General features: G+C 47.7%; 14 non-coding genes across 14 annotated transcripts; all 14 read right to left on the bottom strand.

Annotated features, from left to right (window-relative positions):
• Positions 1–809: 809 nt before the first annotated feature.
• LOC142728584 (U2 spliceosomal RNA) lies at positions 810–1,000 on the bottom strand. Its single transcript, XR_012877697.1, has one exon. It is a non-coding gene; the product is annotated as a U2 spliceosomal RNA (small nuclear RNA).
• Positions 1,001–2,299: 1,299 nt separating this feature from the next.
• Positions 2,300–2,490, bottom strand: LOC142728583 (U2 spliceosomal RNA). The gene has a single exon (XR_012877696.1). It is a non-coding gene; the product is annotated as a U2 spliceosomal RNA (small nuclear RNA).
• A 1,284-nt stretch (positions 2,491–3,774) lies between these two features.
• LOC142728581 (U2 spliceosomal RNA) lies at positions 3,775–3,965 on the bottom strand. Its single transcript, XR_012877694.1, has one exon. It is a non-coding gene; the product is annotated as a U2 spliceosomal RNA (small nuclear RNA).
• A 1,288-nt stretch (positions 3,966–5,253) lies between these two features.
• LOC142728580 (U2 spliceosomal RNA) lies at positions 5,254–5,444 on the bottom strand. Its single transcript, XR_012877693.1, has one exon. It is a non-coding gene; the product is annotated as a U2 spliceosomal RNA (small nuclear RNA).
• A 1,296-nt stretch (positions 5,445–6,740) lies between these two features.
• Positions 6,741–6,931, bottom strand: LOC142728579 (U2 spliceosomal RNA). The gene has a single exon (XR_012877692.1). It is a non-coding gene; the product is annotated as a U2 spliceosomal RNA (small nuclear RNA).
• Positions 6,932–8,223: 1,292 nt separating this feature from the next.
• On the bottom strand, positions 8,224–8,414 carry LOC142728577 (U2 spliceosomal RNA). Its single transcript, XR_012877691.1, has one exon. It is a non-coding gene; the product is annotated as a U2 spliceosomal RNA (small nuclear RNA).
• Positions 8,415–9,706: 1,292 nt separating this feature from the next.
• LOC142728569 (U2 spliceosomal RNA) lies at positions 9,707–9,897 on the bottom strand. Its single transcript, XR_012877683.1, has one exon. It is a non-coding gene; the product is annotated as a U2 spliceosomal RNA (small nuclear RNA).
• Positions 9,898–11,177: 1,280 nt separating this feature from the next.
• On the bottom strand, positions 11,178–11,368 carry LOC142728557 (U2 spliceosomal RNA). Its single transcript, XR_012877672.1, has one exon. It is a non-coding gene; the product is annotated as a U2 spliceosomal RNA (small nuclear RNA).
• A 1,296-nt stretch (positions 11,369–12,664) lies between these two features.
• On the bottom strand, positions 12,665–12,855 carry LOC142728544 (U2 spliceosomal RNA). The gene has a single exon (XR_012877661.1). It is a non-coding gene; the product is annotated as a U2 spliceosomal RNA (small nuclear RNA).
• Positions 12,856–14,175: 1,320 nt separating this feature from the next.
• Positions 14,176–14,366, bottom strand: LOC142728531 (U2 spliceosomal RNA). The gene has a single exon (XR_012877650.1). It is a non-coding gene; the product is annotated as a U2 spliceosomal RNA (small nuclear RNA).
• Positions 14,367–15,638: 1,272 nt separating this feature from the next.
• On the bottom strand, positions 15,639–15,829 carry LOC142728519 (U2 spliceosomal RNA). Its single transcript, XR_012877639.1, has one exon. It is a non-coding gene; the product is annotated as a U2 spliceosomal RNA (small nuclear RNA).
• Positions 15,830–17,129: 1,300 nt separating this feature from the next.
• Positions 17,130–17,320, bottom strand: LOC142728507 (U2 spliceosomal RNA). Its single transcript, XR_012877628.1, has one exon. It is a non-coding gene; the product is annotated as a U2 spliceosomal RNA (small nuclear RNA).
• A 1,296-nt stretch (positions 17,321–18,616) lies between these two features.
• On the bottom strand, positions 18,617–18,807 carry LOC142728618 (U2 spliceosomal RNA). The gene has a single exon (XR_012877728.1). It is a non-coding gene; the product is annotated as a U2 spliceosomal RNA (small nuclear RNA).
• A 1,312-nt stretch (positions 18,808–20,119) lies between these two features.
• LOC142728606 (U2 spliceosomal RNA) lies at positions 20,120–20,310 on the bottom strand. Its single transcript, XR_012877717.1, has one exon. It is a non-coding gene; the product is annotated as a U2 spliceosomal RNA (small nuclear RNA).
• Positions 20,311–21,016: the final 706 nt, after the last annotated feature.

The raw sequence follows: 21,016 nt of genomic DNA, 5'->3' as shown, positions 1-21,016 counted from the left end.
AAAGTTCCGTCTGAACTTTATATAAGACGGTGAGGCTCAGCCAGTCACTCAGTGTTGCCTGAGAGGGCAACACTGCAACAGCCGGCCGCCAGGCTGTCTTTTTTTTGCACAGCTAGTTGCCTCCAGGAGGCCACAAGAGGGAGACAAGGGACTGCAAAATGGAAAATAGGCATCCACCAACTTTACAGACAACTTCTCCTTGCTCCTACAACCTCCATCCTTGCACAGTTTGTTATTCTTCTAGGTAACATAGTAACAAATCCAAATTGCTGCTCTCTTTGTAGGCAAGCAAGGCTTTGTTGCAACTGCAATTCTTACTTCTTCTTGAAATGTAGGGACGACAGTACATTCCATCACATCCATCTATTGTACACAGGTAGGTCCATTGTGGCGGGCAGGCGAGCGGGCGGGCTGCTTTATTGGCTGTTTGCTGTTCCCCTACTCCACTCCACTATTTGACTGTTGTGCTGCATCAATCAATCAATCAATCAATCAATCAATCAATCAATCAGTGGCTGGCTCAGGTGCAGCTCTTTAACTTACCTAAAAGGGAGGGCGGAGAGAAGACAAGGAAGGTGAATGAGGTGTTCCAATGTGAAATGCCGGAAACACAGAAACACAGACGACACACAACAAGAGGTGGCAATCTATTCATTAATTGCATTTAATCAATGAGCTCATTATCACTCATGCATTGTCCAACAGGTGTTGAAATAATGGGATTAAAAGGGGAGATCCCTTCAGAAAGACAGAAACAATAGCAAAGACAAAAAACACTTTTGGAATCTGCTTTTAGTCAACACATAAGGAAAGGGTGCACCGGTCCTGGAAATACTGCAATACCAGGTCAATGCGTGGAGTGGACAGAGCAAGCTCTATTTCCATCTCCCTGTTCTAAAAATCCATTTAATATATGGTCCCCAGATAGGGGACGTATCAGATATTAAACTGATAAGAACAGATACTACACTTGATCTTAGCCAAAAGGCCGAGAAGCGATAACCCGAACGGGCCGCGCGTTGCCCGAGCCTGCCCGATACTGCTGTTCAGCCCTTGCAGCGATTCAGCCTACTTCTAGGCAATTCCATGGGGCCCTGCAGGCTCACACACTCACAGCTACACGGGAGGTGAATAAAGGCCGGAGAGGAAGCCAGACAGGATTTGCTTCTTTTGCTTGCACCACAATGCAGTGCTGAAAGAGGAGGAATCTACATAAAAACGCCTTCCTGGCAACGCCCAAATGCCCTGCTGCCATGCAGATAAACACTGGCAGCGGCAGCAAGTGCATGCCCACAGCCACCCCTTGTTCCTTCACACCTTGTATCAGCTGTAATCCAGTCCAGTCCAGTGCTGCCTGCTGAGCAGCACTGACCAACACTGCCTGGGCCCAGGCTTTTATCTCTGAGGCCCCATTATGATGTCAGAAAGCTGGCTCTGGAATCCTGAGGGCTCCACTATGACACGTGCAAAGTTCCGTCTGAACTTTATATAAGACGGTGAGGCTCAGTCAGTCACTCAGTGTTGCCTGAGAGGGCAACACTGCAACAGCCGGCCGCCAGGCTGTCTTTTTTTGCACAGCTAGTTGCCTCCAGGAGGCCACAAGAGGGAGACAAGGGACTGCAAAATGGAAAATAGGCATCCACCAACTTTACAGACAACTTCTCCTTGCTCCTACAACCTCCATCCTTGCACAGTTTGTTATTCTTCTAGGTAACATAGTAACAAATCCAAATTGCTGCTCTCTTTGTAGGCAAGCAAGGCTTTGTTGCAACTGCAATTCTTACTTCTTCTTGAAATGTAGGGACGACAGTACATTCCATCACATCCATCTAGTGTACACAGGTAGGTCCATTGTGGCGGGCAGGCGAGTGGGCAGGCTGCTTTATTGGCTGTTTGCTGTTCCCCTACTCCACTCCACTATTTGACTGTTGTGCTGCATCAATCAATCAATCAATCAATCAATCAATCAATCAATCAATCAATCAATCAAGCAATCAATCAGTGGCTGGCTCAGGTGCAGCTCTTTAACTTACCTAAAAGGGAGGGCGGAGAGAAGACAAGGAAGGTGAATGAGGTGTTCCAATGTGAAATGCCGGAAACACAGAAACACAGACGACACACAACAAGAGGTGGCAATCTATTCATTAATTGCATTTAATCAATGAGCTCATTATCACTCATGCATTGTCCAACAGGTGTTGAAATAATGGGATTAAAAGGGGAGATCCCTTCAGAAAGACAGAAACAATAGCAAAGACAAAAAACACTTTTGGAATCTGCTTTTAGTCAACACATAAGGAAAGGGTGCACCGGTCCTGGAAATACTGCAATACCAGGTCAATGCGTGGAGTGGACAGAGCAAGCTCTATTTCCATCTCCCTGTTCTAAAAATCCATTTAATATATGGTCCCCAGATAGGGGACGTATCAGATATTAAACTGATAAGAACAGATACTACACTTGATCTTAGCCAAAAGGCCGAGAAGCGATAACCCGAACGGGCCGCGCGTTGCCCGAGCCTGCCCGATACTGCTGTTCAGCCCTTGCAGCGATTCAGCCTACTTCTAGGCAATTCCATGGGGCCCTGCAGGCTCACACACTCACAGCTACACGGGAGGTGAATAAAGGCCGGAGAGGAAGCCAGACAGGATTTGCTTCTTTTGCTTGCACCACAATGCAGTGCTGAAAGAGGAGGAATCTACATAAAAACGCCTTCCTGGCAACGCCCAAATGCCCTGCTGCCATGCAGATAAACACTGGCAGCGGCAGCAAGTGCATGCCCACAGCCACCCCTTGTTCCTTCACACCTTGTATCAGCTGTAATCCAGTCCAGTCCAGTGCTGCCTGCTGAGCAGCACTGACCAACACTGCCTGGGCCCAGGCTTTTATCTCTGAGGCCCCATTATGATGTCAGAAAGCTGGCTCTGGAATCCTGAGGGCTCCACTATGACACGTGCAAAGTTCCGTCTGAACTTTATATAAGACGGTGAGGCTCAGTCAGTCACTCAGTGTTGCCTGAGAGGGCAACACTGCAACAGCCGGCCGCCAGGCTGTCTTTTTTTTGCACAGCTAGTTGCCTCCAGGAGGCCACAAGAGGGAGACAAGGGACTGCAAAATGGAAAATAGGCATCCACCAACTTTACAGACAACTTCTCCTTGCTCCTACAACCTCCATCCTTGCACAGTTTGTTATTCTTCTAGGTAACATAGTAACAAATCCAAATTGCTGCTCTCTTTGTAGGCAAGCAAGGCTTTGTTGCAACTGCAATTCTTACTTCTTCTTGAAATGTAGGGACGACAGTACATTCCATCACATCCATCTAGTGTACACAGGTAGGTCCATTGTGGCGGGCAGGCGAGCGGGCGGGCTGCTTTATTGGCTGTTTGCTGTTCCCCTACTCCACTCCACTATTTGACTGTTGTGCTGCATCAATCAATCAATCAATCAATCAATCAATCAATCAATCAATCAATCAATGGCTGGCTCAGGTGCAGCTCTTTAACTTACCTAAAAGGGAGGGCGGAGAGAAGACAAGGAAGGTGAATGAGGTGTTCCAATGTGAAATGCCGGAAACACAGAAACACAGACGACACACAACAAGATGTGGCAATCTATTCATTAATTGCATTTAATCAATGAGCTCATTATCACTCATGCATTGTCCAACAGGTGTTGAAATAATGGGATTAAAAGGGGAGATCCCTTCAGAAAGACAGAAACAATAGCAAAGACAAAAAACACTTTTGGAATCTGCTTTTAGTCAACACATAAGGAAAGGGTGCACCGGTCCTGGAAATACTGCAATACCAGGTCAATGCGTGGAGTGGACAGAGCAAGCTCTATTTCCATCTCCCTGTTCTAAAAATCCATTTAATATATGGTCCCCAGATAGGGGACGTATCAGATATTAAACTGATAAGAACAGATACTACACTTGATCTTAGCCAAAAGGCCGAGAAGCGATAACCCGAACGGGCCGCGCGTTGCCCGAGCCTGCCCGATACTGCTGTTCAGCCCTTGCAGCGATTCAGCCTACTTCTAGGCAATTCCATGGGGCCCTGCAGGCTCACACACTCACAGCTACACGGGAGGTGAATAAAGGCCGGAGAGGAAGCCAGACAGGATTTGCTTCTTTTGCTTGCACCACAATGCAGTGCTGAAAGAGGAGGAATCTACATAAAAACGCCTTCCTGGCAACGCCCAAATGCCCTGCTGCCATGCAGATAAACACTGGCAGCGGCAGCAAGTGCATGCCCACAGCCACCCCTTGTTCCTTCACACCTTGTATCAGCTGTAATCCAGTCCAGTCCAGTGCTGCCTGCTGAGCAGCACTGACCAACACTGCCTGGGCCCAGGCTTTTATCTCTGAGGCCCCATTATGATGTCAGAAAGCTGGCTCTGGAATCCTGAGGGCTCCACTATGACACGTGCAAAGTTCCGTCTGAACTTTATATAAGACGGTGAGGCTCAGTCAGTCACTCAGTGTTGCCTGAGAGGGCAACACTGCAACAGCCGGCCGCCAGGCTGTCTTTTTTTTGCACAGCTAGTTGCCTCCAGGAGGCCACAAGAGGGAGACAAGGGACTGCAAAATGGAAAATAGGCATCCACCAACTTTACAGACAACTTCTCCTTGCTCCTACAACCTCCATCCTTGCACAGTTTGTTATTCTTCTAGGTAACATAGTAACAAATCCAAATTGCTGCTCTCTTTGTAGGCAAGCAAGGCTTTGTTGCAACTGCAATTCTTACTTCTTCTTGAAATGTAGGGACGACAGTACATTCCATCACATCCATCTAGTGTACACAGGTAGGTCCATTGTGGCGGGCAGGCGAGCGGGCGGGCTGCTTTATTGGCTGTTTGCTGTTCCCCTACTCCACTCCACTATTTGACTGTTGTGCTGCATCAATCAATCAATCAATCAATCAATCAATCAATCAATCAATCAATCAATCAGTGGCTGGCTCAGGTGCAGCTCTTTAACTTACCTAAAAGGGAGGGCGGAGAGAAGACAAGGAAGGTGAATGAGGTGTTCCAATGTGAAATGCCGGAAACACAGAAACACAGACGACACACAACAAGAGGTGGCAATCTATTCATTAATTGCATTTAATCAATGAGCTCATTATCACTCATGCATTGTCCAACAGGTGTTGAAATAATGGGATTAAAAGGGGAGATCCCTTCAGAAAGACAGAAACAATAGCAAAGACAAAAAACACTTTTGGAATCTGCTTTTAGTCAACACATAAGGAAAGGGTGCACCGGTCCTGGAAATACTGCAATACCAGGTCAATGCGTGGAGTGGACAGAGCAAGCTCTATTTCCATCTCCCTGTTCTAAAAATCCATTTAATATATGGTCCCCAGATAGGGGACGTATCAGATATTAAACTGATAAGAACAGATACTACACTTGATCTTAGCCAAAAGGCCGAGAAGCGATAACCCGAACGGGCCGCGCGTTGCCCGAGCCTGCCCGATACTGCTGTTCAGCCCTTGCAGCGATTCAGCCTACTTCTAGGCAATTCCATGGGGCCCTGCAGGCTCACACACTCACAGCTACACGGGAGGTGAATAAAGGCCGGAGAGGAAGCCAGACAGGATTTGCTTCTTTTGCTTGCACCACAATGCAGTGCTGAAAGAGGAGGAATCTACATAAAAACGCCTTCCTGGCAACGCCCAAATGCCCTGCTGCCATGCAGATAAACACTGGCAGCGGCAGCAAGTGCATGCCCACAGCCACCCCTTGTTCCTTCACACCTTGTATCAGCTGTAATCCAGTCCAGTCCAGTGCTGCCTGCTGAGCAGCACTGACCAACACTGCCTGGGCCCAGGCTTTTATCTCTGAGGCCCCATTATGATGTCAGAAAGCTGGCTCTGGAATCCTGAGGGCTCCACTATGACACGTGCAAAGTTCCGTCTGAACTTTATATAAGACGGTGAGGCTCAGTCAGTCACTCAGTGTTGCCTGAGAGGGCAACACTGCAACAGCCGGCCGCCAGGCTGTCTTTTTTTTGCACAGCTAGTTGCCTCCAGGAGGCCACAAGAGGGAGACAAGGGACTGCAAAATGGAAAATAGGCATCCACCAACTTTACAGACAACTTCTCCTTGCTCCTACAACCTCCATCCTTGCACAGTTTGTTATTCTTCTAGGTAACATAGTAACAAATCCAAATTGCTGCTCTCTTTGTAGGCAAGCAAGGCTTTGTTGCAACTGCAATTCTTACTTCTTCTTGAAATGTAGGGACGACAGTACATTCCATCACATCCATCTAGTGTACACAGGTAGGTCCATTGTGGCGGGCAGGCGAGCGGGCGGGCTGCTTTATTGGCTGTTTGCTGTTCCCCTACTCCACTCCACTATTTGACTGTTGTGCTGCATCAATCAATCAATCAATCAATCAATCAATCAATCAATCAATCAATCAATCAATCAATCAGTGGCTGGCTCAGGTGCAGCTCTTTAACTTACCTAAAAGGGAGGGCGGAGAGAAGACAAGGAAGGTGAATGAGGTGTTCCAATGTGAAATGCCGGAAACACAGAAACACAGACGACACACAACAAGAGGTGGCAATCTATTCATTAATTGCATTTAATCAATGAGCTCATTATCACTCATGCATTGTCCAACAGGTGTTGAAATAATGGGATTAAAAGGGGAGATCCCTTCAGAAAGACAGAAACAATAGCAAAGACAAAAAACACTTTTGGAATCTGCTTTTAGTCAACACATAAGGAAAGGGTGCACCGGTCCTGGAAATACTGCAATACCAGGTCAATGCGTGGAGTGGACAGAGCAAGCTCTATTTCCATCTCCCTGTTCTAAAAATCCATTTAATATATGGTCCCCAGATAGGGGACGTATCAGATATTAAACTGATAAGAACAGATACTACACTTGATCTTAGCCAAAAGGCCGAGAAGCGATAACCCGAACGGGCCGCGCGTTGCCCGAGCCTGCCCGATACTGCTGTTCAGCCCTTGCAGCGATTCAGCCTACTTCTAGGCAATTCCATGGGGCCCTGCAGGCTCACACACTCACAGCTACACGGGAGGTGAATAAAGGCCGGAGAGGAAGCCAGACAGGATTTGCTTCTTTTGCTTGCACCACAATGCAGTGCTGAAAGAGGAGGAATCTACATAAAAACGCCTTCCTGGCAACGCCCAAATGCCCTGCTGCCATGCAGATAAACACTGGCAGCGGCAGCAAGTGCATGCCCACAGCCACCCCTTGTTCCTTCACACCTTGTATCAGCTGTAATCCAGTCCAGTCCAGTGCTGCCTGCTGAGCAGCACTGACCAACACTGCCTGGGCCCAGGCTTTTATCTCTGAGGCCCCATTATGATGTCAGAAAGCTGGCTCTGGAATCCTGAGGGCTCCACTATGACACGTGCAAAGTTCCGTCTGAACTTTATATAAGACGGTGAGGCTCAGTCAGTCACTCAGTGTTGCCTGAGAGGGCAACACTGCAACAGCCGGCCGCCAGGCTGTCTTTTTTTTGCACAGCTAGTTGCCTCCAGGAGGCCACAAGAGGGAGACAAGGGACTGCAAAATGGAAAATAGGCATCCACCAACTTTACAGACAACTTCTCCTTGCTCCTACAACCTCCATCCTTGCACAGTTTGTTATTCTTCTAGGTAACATAGTAACAAATCCAAATTGCTGCTCTCTTTGTAGGCAAGCAAGGCTTTGTTGCAACTGCAATTCTTACTTCTTCTTGAAATGTAGGGACAACAGTACATTCCATCACATCCATCTAGTGTACACAGGTAGGTCCATTGTGGCGGGCAGGCGAGCGGGCGGGCTGCTTTATTGGCTGTTTGCTGTTCCCCTACTCCACTCCACTATTTGACTGTTGTGCTGCATCAATCAATCAATCAATCAATCAATCAATCAATCAATCAATCAATCAATCAATCAGTGGCTGGCTCAGGTGCAGCTCTTTAACTTACCTAAAAGGGAGGGCGGAGAGAAGACAAGGAAGGTGAATGAGGTGTTCCAATGTGAAATGCCGGAAACACAGAAACACAGACGACACACAACAAGAGGTGGCAATCTATTCATTAATTGCATTTAATCAATGAGCTCATTATCACTCATGCATTGTCCAACAGGTGTTGAAATAATGGGATTAAAAGGGGAGATCCCTTCAGAAAGACAGAAACAATAGCAAAGACAAAAAACACTTTTGGAATCTGCTTTTAGTCAACACATAAGGAAAGGGTGCACCGGTCCTGGAAATACTGCAATACCAGGTCAATGCGTGGAGTGGACAGAGCAAGCTCTATTTCCATCTCCCTGTTCTAAAAATCCATTTAATATATGGTCCCCAGATAGGGGACGTATCAGATATTAAACTGATAAGAACAGATACTACACTTGATCTTAGCCAAAAGGCCGAGAAGCGATAACCCGAACGGGCCGCGCGTTGCCCGAGCCTGCCCGATACTGCTGTTCAGCCCTTGGAGCGATTCAGCCTACTTCTAGGCAATTCCATGGGGCCCTGCAGGCTCACACACTCACAGCTACACGGGAGGTGAATAAAGGCCGGAGAGGAAGCCAGACAGGATTTGCTTCTTTTGCTTGCACCACAATGCAGTGCTGAAAGAGGAGGAATCTACATAAAAACGCCTTCCTGGCAACGCCCAAATGCCCTGCTGCCATGCAGATAAACACTGGCAGCGGCAGCAAGTGCATGCCCACAGCCACCCCTTGTTCCTTCACACCTTGTATCAGCTGTAATCCAGTCCAGTCCAGTGCTGCCTGCTGAGCAGCACTGACCAACACTGCCTGGGCCCAGGCTTTTATCTCTGAGGCCCCATTATGATGTCAGAAAGCTGGCTCTGGAATCCTGAGGGCTCCACTATGACACGTGCAAAGTTCCGTCTGAACTTTATATAAGACGGTGAGGCTCAGTCAGTCACTCAGTGTTGCCTGAGAGGGCAACACTGCAACAGCCGGCTGCCAGGCTGTCTTTTTTTTGCACAGCTAGTTGCCTCCAGGAGGCCACAAGAGGGAGACAAGGGACTGCAAAATGGAAAATAGGCATCCACCAACTTTACAGACAACTTCTCCTTGCTCCTACAACCTCCATCCTTGCACAGTTTGTTATTCTTCTAGGTAACATAGTAACAAATCCAAATTGCTGCTCTCTTTGTAGGCAAGCAAGGCTTTGTTGCAACTGCAATTCTTACTTCTTCTTGAAATGTAGGGACGACAGTACATTCCATCACATCCATCTAGTGTACACAGGTAGGTCCATTGTGGCGGGCAGGCGAGCGGGCGGGCTGCTTTATTGGCTGTTTGCTGTTCCCCTACTCCACTCCACTATTTGACTGTTGTGCTGCATCAATCAATCAATCAATCAATCAATCAATCAATCAATCAATCAATCAATCAATCAGTGGCTGGCTCAGGTGCAGCTCTTTAACTTACCTAAAAGGGAGGGCGGAGAGAAGACAAGGAAGGTGAATGAGGTGTTCCAATGTGAAATGCCGGAAACACAGAAACACAGACGACACACAACAAGAGGTGGCAATCTATTCATTAATTGCATTTAATCAATGAGCTCTTTATCACTCATGCATTGTCCAACAGGTGTTGAAATAATGGGATTAAAAGGGGAGATCCCTTCAGAAAGACAGAAACAATAGCAAAGACAAAAAACACTTTTGGAATCTGCTTTTAGTCAACACATAAGGAAAGGGTGCACCGGTCCTGGAAATACTGCAATACCAGGTCAATGCGTGGAGTGGACAGAGCAAGCTCTATTTCCATCTCCCTGTTCTAAAAATCCATTTAATATATGGTCCCCAGATAGGGGACGTATCAGATATTAAACTGATAAGAACAGATACTACACTTGATCTTAGCCAAAAGGCCGAGAAGCGATAACCCGAACGGGCCGCGCGTTGCCCGAGCCTGCCCGATACTGCTGTTCAGCCCTTGCAGCGATTCAGCCTACTTCTAGGCAATTCCATGGGGCCCTGCAGGCTCACACACTCACAGCTACACGGGAGGTGAATAAAGGCCGGAGAGGAAGCCAGACAGGATTTGCTTCTTTTGCTTGCACCACAATGCAGTGCTGAAAGAGGAGGAATCTACATAAAAACGCCTTCCTGGCAACGCCCAAATGCCCTGCTGCCATGCAGATAAACACTGGCAGCGGCAGCAAGTGCATGCCCACAGCCACCCCTTGTTCCTTCACACCTTGTATCAGCTGTAATCCAGTCCAGTCCAGTGCTGCCTGCTGAGCAGCACTGACCAACACTGCCTGGGCCCAGGCTTTTATCTCTGAGGCCCCATTATGATGTCAGAAAGCTGGCTCTGGAATCCTGAGGGCTCCACTATGACACGTGCAAAGTTCCGTCTGAACTTTATATAAGACGGTGAGGCTCAGTCAGTCACTCAGTGTTGCCTGAGAGGGCAACACTGCAACAGCCGGCCGCCAGGCTGTCTTTTTTTTGCACAGCTAGTTGCCTCCAGGAGGCCACAAGAGGGAGACAAGGGACTGCAAAATGGAAAATAGGCATCCACCAACTTTACAGACAACTTCTCCTTGCTCCTACAACCTCCATCCTTGCACAGTTTGTTATTCTTCTAGGTAACATAGTAACAAATCCAAATTGCTGCTCTCTTTGTAGGCAAGCAAGGCTTTGTTGCAACTGCAATTCTTACTTCTTCTTGAAATGTAGGGACGACAGTACATTCCATCACATCCATCTAGTGTACACAGGTAGGTCCATTGTGGCGGGCAGGCGAGCGGGCGGGCTGCTTTATTGGCTGTTTGCTGTTCCCCTACTCCACTCCACTATTTGACTGTTGTGCTGCATCAATCAATCAATCAATCAATCAATCAATCAATCAATCAATCAGTGGCTGGCTCAGGTGCAGCTCTTTAACTTACCTAAAAGGGAGGGCGGAGAGAAGACAAGGAAGGTGAATGAGGTGTTCCAATGTGAAATGCCGGAAACACAGAAACACAGACGACACACAACAAGAGGTGGCAATCTATTCATTAATTGCATTTAATCAATGAGCTCATTATCACTCATGCATTGTCCAACAGGTGTTGAAATAATGGGATTAAAAGGGGAGATCCCTTCAGAAAGACAGAAACAATAGCAAAGACAAAAAACACTTTTGGAATCTGCTTTTAGTCAACACATAAGGAAAGGGTGCACCGGTCCTGGAAATACTGCAATACCAGGTCAATGCGTGGAGTGGACAGAGCAAGCTCTATTTCCATCTCCCTGTTCTAAAAATCCATTTAATATATGGTCCCCAGATAGGGGACGTATCAGATATTAAACTGATAAGAACAGATACTACACTTGATCTTAGCCAAAAGGCCGAGAAGCGATAACCCGAACGGGCCGCGCGTTGCCCGAGCCTGCCCGATACTGCTGTTCAGCCCTTGCAGCGATTCAGCCTACTTCTAGGCAATTCCATGGGGCCCTGCAGGCTCACACACTCACAGCTACACGGGAGGTGAATAAAGGCCGGAGAGGAAGCCAGACAGGATTTGCTTCTTTTGCTTGCACCACAATGCAGTGCTGAAAGAGGAGGAATCTACATAAAAACGCCTTCCTGGCAACGCCCAAATGCCCTGCTGCCATGCAGATAAACACTGGCAGCGGCAGCAAGTGCATGCCCACAGCCACCCCTTGTTCCTTCACACCTTGTATCAGCTGTAATCCAGTCCAGTCCAGTGCTGCCTGCTGAGCAGCACTGACCAACACTGCCTGGGCCCAGGCTTTTATCTCTGAGGCCCCATTATGATGTCAGAAAGCTGGCTCTGGAATCCTGAGGGCTCCACTATGACACGTGCAAAGTTCCGTCTGAACTTTATATAAGACGGTGAGGCTCAGTCAGTCACTCAGTGTTGCCTGAGAGGGCAACACTGCAACAGCCGGCCGCCAGGCTGTCTTTTTTTTGCACAGCTAGTTGCCTCCAGGAGGCCACAAGAGGGAGACAAGGGACTGCAAAATGGAAAATAGGCATCCACCAACTTTACAGACAACTTCTCCTTGCTCCTACAACCTCCATCCTTGCACAGTTTGTTATTCTTCTAGGTAACATAGTAACAAATCCAAATTGCTGCTCTCTTTGTAGGCAAGCAAGGCTTTGTTGCAACTGCAATTCTTACTTCTTCTTGAAATGTAGGGACGACAGTACATTCCATCACATCCATCTAGTGTACACAGGTAGGTCCATTGTGGCGGGCAGGCGAGCGGGCGGGCTGCTTTATTGGCTGTTTGCTGTTCCCCTACTCCACTCCACTATTTGACTGTTGTGCTGCATCAATCAATCAATCAATCAATCAATCAATCAATCAATCAATCAATCAATCAATCAATCAGTGGCTGGCTCAGGTGCAGCTCTTTAACTTACCTAAAAGGGAGGGCGGAGAGAAGACAAGGAAGGTGAATGAGGTGTTCCAATGTGAAATGCCGGAAACACAGAAACACAGACGACACACAACAAGAGGTGGCAATCTATTCATTAATTGCATTTAATCAATGAGCTCATTATCACTCATGCATTGTCCAACAGGTGTTGAAATAATGGGATTAAAAGGGGAGATCCCTTCAGAAAGACAGAAACAATAGCAAAGACAAAAAACACTTTTGGAATCTGCTTTTAGTCAACACATAAGGAAAGGGTGCACCGGTCCTGGAAATACTGCAATACCAGGTCAATGCGTGGAGTGGACAGAGCAAGCTCTATTTCCATCTCCCTGTTCTAAAAATCCATTTAATATATGGTCCCCAGATAGGGGACGTATCAGATATTAAACTGATAAGAACAGATACTACACTTGATCTTAGCCAAAAGGCCGAGAAGCGATAACCCGAACGGGCCGCGCGTTGCCCGAGCCTGCCCGATACTGCTGTTCAGCCCTTGCAGCGATTCAGCCTACTTCTAGGCAATTCCATGGGGCCCTGCAGGCTCACACACTCACAGCTACACGGGAGGTGAATAAAGGCCGGAGAGGAAGCCAGACAGGATTTGCTTCTTTTGCTTGCACCACAATGCAGTGCTGAAAGAGGAGGAATCTACATAAAAACGCCTTCCTGGCAACGCCCAAATGCCCTGCTGCCATGCAGATAAACACTGGCAGCGGCAGCAAGTGCATGCCCACAGCCACCCCTTGTTCCTTCACACCTTGTATCAGCTGTAATCCAGTCCAGTCCAGTGCTGCCTGCTGAGCAGCACTGACCAACACTGCCTGGGCCCAGGCTTTTATCTCTGAGGCCCCATTATGATGTCAGAAAGCTGGCTCTGGAATCCTGAGGGCTCCACTATGACACGTGCAAAGTTCCGTCTGAACTTTATATAAGACGCTGAGGCTCAGTCAGTCACTCAGTGTTGCCTGAGAGGGCAACACTGCAACAGCCGGCCGCCAGGCTGTCTTTTTTTTGCACAGCTAGTTGCCTCCAGGAGGCCACAAGAGGGAGACAAGGGACTGCAAAATGGAAAATAGGCATCCACCAACTTTACAGACAACTTCTCCTTGCTCCTACAACCTCCATCCTTGCACAGTTTGTTATTCTTCTAGGTAACATAGTAACAAATCCAAATTGCTGCTCTCTTTGTAGGCAAGCAAGGCTTTGTTGCAACTGCAATTCTTACTTCTTCTTGAAATGTAGGGACGACAGTACATTCCATCACATCCATCTAGTGTACACAGGTAGGTCCATTGTGGCGGGCAGGCGAGCGGGCGGGCTGCTTTATTGGCTGTTTGCTGTTCCCCTACTCCACTCCACTATTTGACTGTTGTGCTGCATCAATCAATCAATCAATCAATCAATCAATCAATCAATCAATCAATCAATCAATCAATCAATCAATCAATCAATCAATCAATCAGTGGCTGGCTCAGGTGCAGCTCTTTAACTTACCTAAAAGGGAGGGCGGAGAGAAGACAAGGAAGGTGAATGAGGTGTTCCAATGTGAAATGCCGGAAACACAGAAACACAGACGACACACAACAAGAGGTGGCAATCTATTCATTAATTGCATTTAATCAATGAGCTCATTATCACTCATGCATTGTCCAACAGGTGTTGAAATAATGGGATTAAAAGGGGAGATCCCTTCAGAAAGACAGAAACAATAGCAAAGACAAAAAACACTTTTGGAATCTGCTTTTAGTCAACACATAAGGAAAGGGTGCACCGGTCCTGGAAATACTGCAATACCAGGTCAATGCGTGGAGTGGACAGAGCAAGCTCTATTTCCATCTCCCTGTTCTAAAAATCCATTTAATATATGGTCCCCAGATAGGGGACGTATCAGATATTAAACTGATAAGAACAGATACTACACTTGATCTTAGCCAAAAGGCCGAGAAGCGATAACCCGAACGAGCCGCGCGTTGCCCGAGCCTGCCCGATACTGCTGTTCAGCCCTTGCAGCGATTCAGCCTACTTCTAGGCAATTCCATGGGGCCCTGCAGGCTCACACACTCACAGCTACACGGGAGGTGAATAAAGGCCGGAGAGGAAGCCAGACAGGATTTGCTTCTTTTGCTTGCACCACAATGCAGTGCTGAAAGAGGAGGAATCTACATAAAAACGCCTTCCTGGCAACGCCCAAATGCCCTGCTGCCATGCAGATAAACACTGGCAGCGGCAGCAAGTGCATGCCCACAGCCACCCCTTGTTCCTTCACACCTTGTATCAGCTGTAATCCAGTCCAGTCCAGTGCTGCCTGCTGAGCAGCACTGACCAACACTGCCTGGGCCCAGGCTTTTATCTCTGAGGCCCCATTATGATGTCAGAAAGCTGGCTCTGGAATCCTGAGGGCTCCACTATGACACGTGCAAAGTTCCGTCTGAACTTTATATAAGACGGTGAGGCTCAGTCAGTCACTCAGTGTTGCCTGAGAGGGCAACACTGCAACAGCCGGCCGCCAGGCTGTCTTTTTTTTGCACAGCTAGTTGCCTCCAGGAGGCCACAAGAGGGAGACAAGGGACTGCAAAATGGAAAATAGGCATCCACCAACTTTACAGACAACTTCTCCTTGCTCCTACAACCTCCATCCTTGCACAGTTTGTTATTCTTCTAGGTAACATAGTAACAAATCCAAATTGCTGCTCTCTTTGTAGGCAAGCAAGGCTTTGTTGCAACTGCAATTCTTACTTCTTCTTGAAATGTAGGGACGACAGTACATTCCATCACATCCATCTAGTGTACACAGGTAGGTCCATTGTGGCGGGCAGGCGAGCGGGCGGGCTGCTTTATTGGCTGTTTGCTGTTCCCCTACTCCACTCCACTATTTGACTGTTGTGCTGCATCAATCAATCAATCAATCAATCAATCAATCAATCAGTGGCTGGCTCAGGTGCAGCTCTTTAACTTACCTAAAAGGGAGGGCGGAGAGAAGACAAGGAAGGTGAATGAGGTGTTCCAATGTGAAATGCCGGAAACACAGAAACACAGACGACACACAACAAGAGGTGGCAATCTATTCATTAATTGCAGTTAATCAATGAGCTCATTATCACTCATGCATTGTCCAACAGGTGTTGAAATAATGGGATTAAAAGGGGAGATCCCTTCAGAAAGACAGAAACAATAGCAAAGACAAAAAACACTTTTGGAATCTGCTTTTAGTCAACACATAAGGAAAGGGTGCACCGGTCCTGGAAATACTGCAATACCAGGTCAATGCGTGGAGTGGACAGAGCAAGCTCTATTTCCATCTCCCTGTTCTAAAAATCCATTTAATATATGGTCCCCAGATAGGGGACGTATCAGATATTAAACTGATAAGAACAGATACTACACTTGATCTTAGCCAAAAGGCCGAGAAGCGATAACCCGAACGGGCCGCGCGTTGCCCGAGCCTGCCCGATACTGCTGTTCAGCCCTTGCAGCGATTCAGCCTACTTCTAGGCAATTCCATGGGGCCCTGCAGGCTCACACACTCACAGCTACACGGGAGGTGAATAAAGGCCGGAGAGGAAGCCAGACAGGATTTGCTTCTTTTGCTTGCACCACAATGCAGTGCTGAAAGAGGAGGAATCTACATAAAAACGCCTTCCTGGCAACGCCCAAATGCCCTGCTGCCATGCAGATAAACACTGGCAGCGGCAGCAAGTGCATGCCCACAGCCACCCCTTGTTCCTTCACACCTTGTATCAGCTGTAATCCAGTCCAGTCCAGTGCTGCCTGCTGAGCAGCACTGACCAACACTGCCTGGGCCCAGGCTTTTATCTCTGAGGCCCCATTATGATGTCAGAAAGCTGGCTCTGGAATCCTGAGGGCTCCACTATGACACGTGCAAAGTTCCGTCTGAACTTTATATAAGACGGTGAGGCTCAGTCAGTCACTCAGTGTTGCCTGAGAGGGCAACACTGCAACAGCCGGCCGCCAGGCTGTCTTTTTTTTGCACAGCTAGTTGCCTCCAGGAGGCCACAAGAGGGAGACAAGGGACTGCAAAATGGAAAATAGGCATCCACCAACTTTACAGACAACTTCTCCTTGCTCCTACAACCTCCATCCTTGCACAGTTTGTTATTCTTCTAGGTAACATAGTAACAAATCCAAATTGCTGCTCTCTTTGTAGGCAAGCAAGGCTTTGTTGCAACTGCAATTCTTACTTCTTCTTGAAATGTAGGGACGACAGTACATTCCATCACATCCATCTAGTGTACACAGGTAGGTCCATTGTGGCGGGCAGGCGAGCGGGCGGGCTGCTTTATTGGCTGTTTGCTGTTCCCCTACTCCACTCCACTATTTGACTGTTGTGCTGCATCAATCAATCAATCAATCAATCAATCAATCAATCAATCAATCAATCAATCAATCAATCAATCAGTGGCTGGCTCAGGTGCAGCTCTTTAACTTACCTAAAAGGGAGGGCGGAGAGAAGACAAGGAAGGTGAATGAGGTGTTCCAATGTGAAATGCCGGAAACACAGAAACACAGACGACACACAACAAGAGGTGGCAATCTATTCATTAATTGCATTTAATCAATGAGCTCATTATCACTCATGCATTGTCCAACAGGTGTTGAAATAATGGGATTAAAAGGGGAGATCCCTTCAGAAAGACAGAAACAATAGCAAAGACAAAAAACACTTTTGGAATCTGCTTTTAGTCAACATATAAGGAAAGGGTGCACCGGTCCTGGAAATACTGCAATACCAGGTCAATGCGTGGAGTGGACAGAGCAAGCTCTATTTCCATCTCCCTGTTCTAAAAATCCATTTAATATATGGTCCCCAGATAGGGGACGTATCAGATATTAAACTGATAAGAACAGATACTACACTTGATCTTAGCCAAAAGGCCGAGAAGCGATAACCCGAACGGGCCGCGCGTTGCCCGAACCTGCCCGATACTGCTGTTCAGCCCTTGCAGCGATTCAGCCTACTTCTAGGCAATTCCATGGGGCCCTGCAGGCTCACACACTCACAGCTACACGGGAGGTGAATAAAGGCCGGAGAGGAAGCCAGACAGGATTTGCTTCTTTTGCTTGCACCACAATGCAGTGCTGAAAGAGGAGGAATCTACATAAAAACGCCTTCCTGGCAACGCCCAAATGCCCTGCTGCCATGCAGATAAACACTGGCAGCGGCAGCAAGTGCATGCCCACAGCCACCCCTTGTTCCTTCACACCTTGTATCAGCTGTAATCCAGTCCAGTCCAGTGCTGCCTGCTGAGCAGCACTGACCAACACTGCCTGGGCCCAGGCTTTTATCTCTGAGGCCCCATTATGATGTCAGAAAGCTGGCTCTGGAATCCTGAGGGCTCCACTATGACACGTGCAAAGTTCCGTCTGAACTTTATATAAGACGGTGAGGCTCAGTCAGTCACTCAGTGTTGCCTGAGAGGGCAACACTGCAACAGCCGGCCGCCAGGCTGTCTTTTTTTTGCACAGCTAGTTGCCTCCAGGAGGCCACAAGAGGGAGACAAGGGACTGCAAAATGGAAAATAGGCATCCACCAACTTTACAGACAACTTCTCCTTGCTCCTACAACCTCCATCCTTGCACAGTTTGTTATTCTTCTAGGTAACATAGTAACAAATCCAAATTGCTGCTCTCTTTGTAGGCAAGCAAGGCTTTGTTGCAACTGCAATTCTTACTTCTTCTTGAAATGTAGGGACGACAGTACATTCCATCACATCCATCTAGTGTACACAGGTAGGTCCATTGTGGCGGGCAGGCGAGCGGGCGGGCTGCTTTATTGGCTGTTTGCTGTTCCCCTACTCCACTCCACTATTTGACTGTTGTGCTGCATCAATCAATCAATCAATCAATCAATCAATCAATCAATCAATCAATCAATCAATCAATCAGTGGCTGGCTCAGGTGCAGCTCTTTAACTTACCTAAAAGGGAGGGCGGAGAGAAGACAAGGAAGGTGAATGAGGTGTTCCAATGTGAAATGCCGGAAACACAGAAACACAGACGACACACAACAAGAGGTGGCAATCTATTCATTAATTGCATTTAATCAATGAGCTCATTATCACTCATGCATTGTCCAACAGGTGTTGAAATAATGGGATTAAAAGGGGAGATCCCTTCAGAAAGACAGAAACAATAGCAAAGACAAAAAACACTTTTGGAATCTGCTTTTAGTCAACACATAAGGAAAGGGTGCACCGGTCCTGGAAATACTGCAATACCAGGTCAATGCGTGGAGTGGACAGAGCAAGCTCTATTTCCATCTCCCTGTTCTAAAAATCCATTTAATATATGGTCCCCAGATAGGGGACGTATCAGATATTAAACTGATAAGAACAGATACTACACTTGATCTTAGCCAAAAGGCCGAGAAGCGATAACCCGAACGGGCCGCGCGTTGCCCGAGCCTGCCCGATACTGCTGTTCAGCCCTTGCAGCGATTCAGCCTACTTCTAGGCAATTCCATGGGGCCCTGCAGGCTCACACACTCACAGCTACACGGGAGGTGAATAAAGGCCGGAGAGGAAGCCAGACAGGATTTGCTTCTTTTGCTTGCACCACAATGCAGTGCTGAAAGAGGAGGAATCTACATAAAAACGCCTTCCTGGCAACGCCCAAATGCCCTGCTGCCATGCAGATAAACACTGGCAGCGGCAGCAAGTGCATGCCCACAGCCACCCCTTGTTCCTTCACACCTTGTATCAGCTGTAATCCAGTCCAGTCCAGTGCTGCCTGCTGAGCAGCACTGACCAACACTGCCTGGGCCCAGGCTTTTATCTCTGAGGCCCCATTATGATGTCAGAAAGCTGGCTCTGGAATCCTGAGGGCTCCACTATGACACGTGCAAAGTTCCGTCTGAACTTTATATAAGACGGTGAGGCTCAGTCAGTCACTCAGTGTTGCCTGAGAGGGCAACACTGCAACAGCCGGCCGCCAGGCTGTCTTTTTTTTGCACAGCTAGTTGCCTCCAGGAGGCCACAAGAGGGAGACAAGGGACTGCAAAATGGAAAATAGGCATCCTCCAACTTTACAGACAACTTCTCCTTGCTCCTACAACCTCCATCCTTGCACAGTTTGTTATTCTTCTAGGTAACATAGTAACAAATCCAAATTGCTGCTCTCTTTGTAGGCAAGCAAGGCTTTGTTGCAACTGCAATTCTTACTTCTTCTTGAAATGTAGGGACGACAGTACATTCCATCACATCCATCTAGTGTACACAGGTAGGTCCATTGTGGCGGGCAGGCGAGCGGGCGGGCTGCTTTATTGGCTGTTTGCTGTTCCCCTACTCCACTCCACTATTTGACTGTTGTGCTGCATCAATCAATCAATCAATCAATCAATCAATCAATCAATCAATCAATCAATCAATCAATCAATCAATCAATCAATCAGTGGCTGGCTCAGGTGCAGCTCTTTAACTTACCTAAAAGGGAGGGCGGAGAGAAGACAAGGAAGGTGAATGAGGTGTTCCAATGTGAAATGCCGGAAACACAGAAACACAGACGACACACAACAAGAGGTGGCAATCTATTCATTAATTGCATTTAATCAATGAGCTCATTATCACTCATGCATTGTCCAACAGGTGTTGAAATAATGGGATTAAAAGGGGAGATCCCTTCAGAAAGACAGAAACAATAGCAAAGACAAAAAACACTTTTGGAATCTGCTTTTAGTCAACACATAAGGAAAGGGTGCACCGGTCCTGGAAATACTGCAATACCAGGTCAATGCGTGGAGTGGACAGAGCAAGCTCTATTTCCATCTCCCTGTTCTAAAAATCCATTTAATATATGGTCCCCAGATAGGGGACGTATCAGATATTAAACTGATAAGAACAGATACTACACTTGATCTTAGCCAAAAGGCCGAGAAGCGATAACCCGAACGGGCCGCGCGTTGCCCGAGCCTGCCCGATACTGCTGTTCAGCCCTTGCAGCGATTCAGCCTACTTCTAGGCAATTCCATGGGGCCCTGCAGGCTCACACACTCACAGCTACACGGGAGGTGAATAAAGGCCGGAGAGGAAGCCAGACAGGATTTGCTTCTTTTGCTTGCACCACAATGCAGTGCTGAAAGAGGAGGAATCTACATAAAAACGCCTTCCTGGCAACGCCCAAATGCCCTGCTGCCATGCAGATAAACACTGGCAGCGGCAGCAAGTGCATGCCCACAGCCACCCCTTGTTCCTTCACACCTTGTATCAGCTGTAATCCAGTCCAGTCCAGTGCTGCCTGCTGAGCAGCACTGACCAACACTGCCTGGGCCCAGGCTTTTATCTCTGAGGCCCCATTATGATGTCAGAAAGCTGGCTCTGGAATCCTGAGGGCTCCACTATGACACGTGCAAAGTTCCGTCTGAACTTTATATAAGACGGTGAGGCTCAGTCAGTCACTCAGTGTTGCCTGAGAGGGCAACACTGCAACAGCCGGCCGCCAGGCTGTCTTTTTTTTGCACAGCTAGTTGCCTCCAGGAGGCCACAAGAGGGAGACAAGGGACTGCAAAATGGAAAATAGGCATCCACCAACTTTACAGACAACTTCTCCTTGCTCCTACAACCTCCATCCTTGCACAGTTTGTTATTCT

The sequence above is a fragment of the Rhinoderma darwinii genome, unplaced genomic scaffold, assembly GCF_050947455.1.
Source record: "Rhinoderma darwinii isolate aRhiDar2 unplaced genomic scaffold, aRhiDar2.hap1 Scaffold_680, whole genome shotgun sequence".
Lineage (NCBI taxonomy): Eukaryota > Metazoa > Chordata > Amphibia > Anura > Rhinodermatidae > Rhinoderma > Rhinoderma darwinii.
This window is presented reverse-complemented; position numbering and strand designations above follow the sequence as displayed.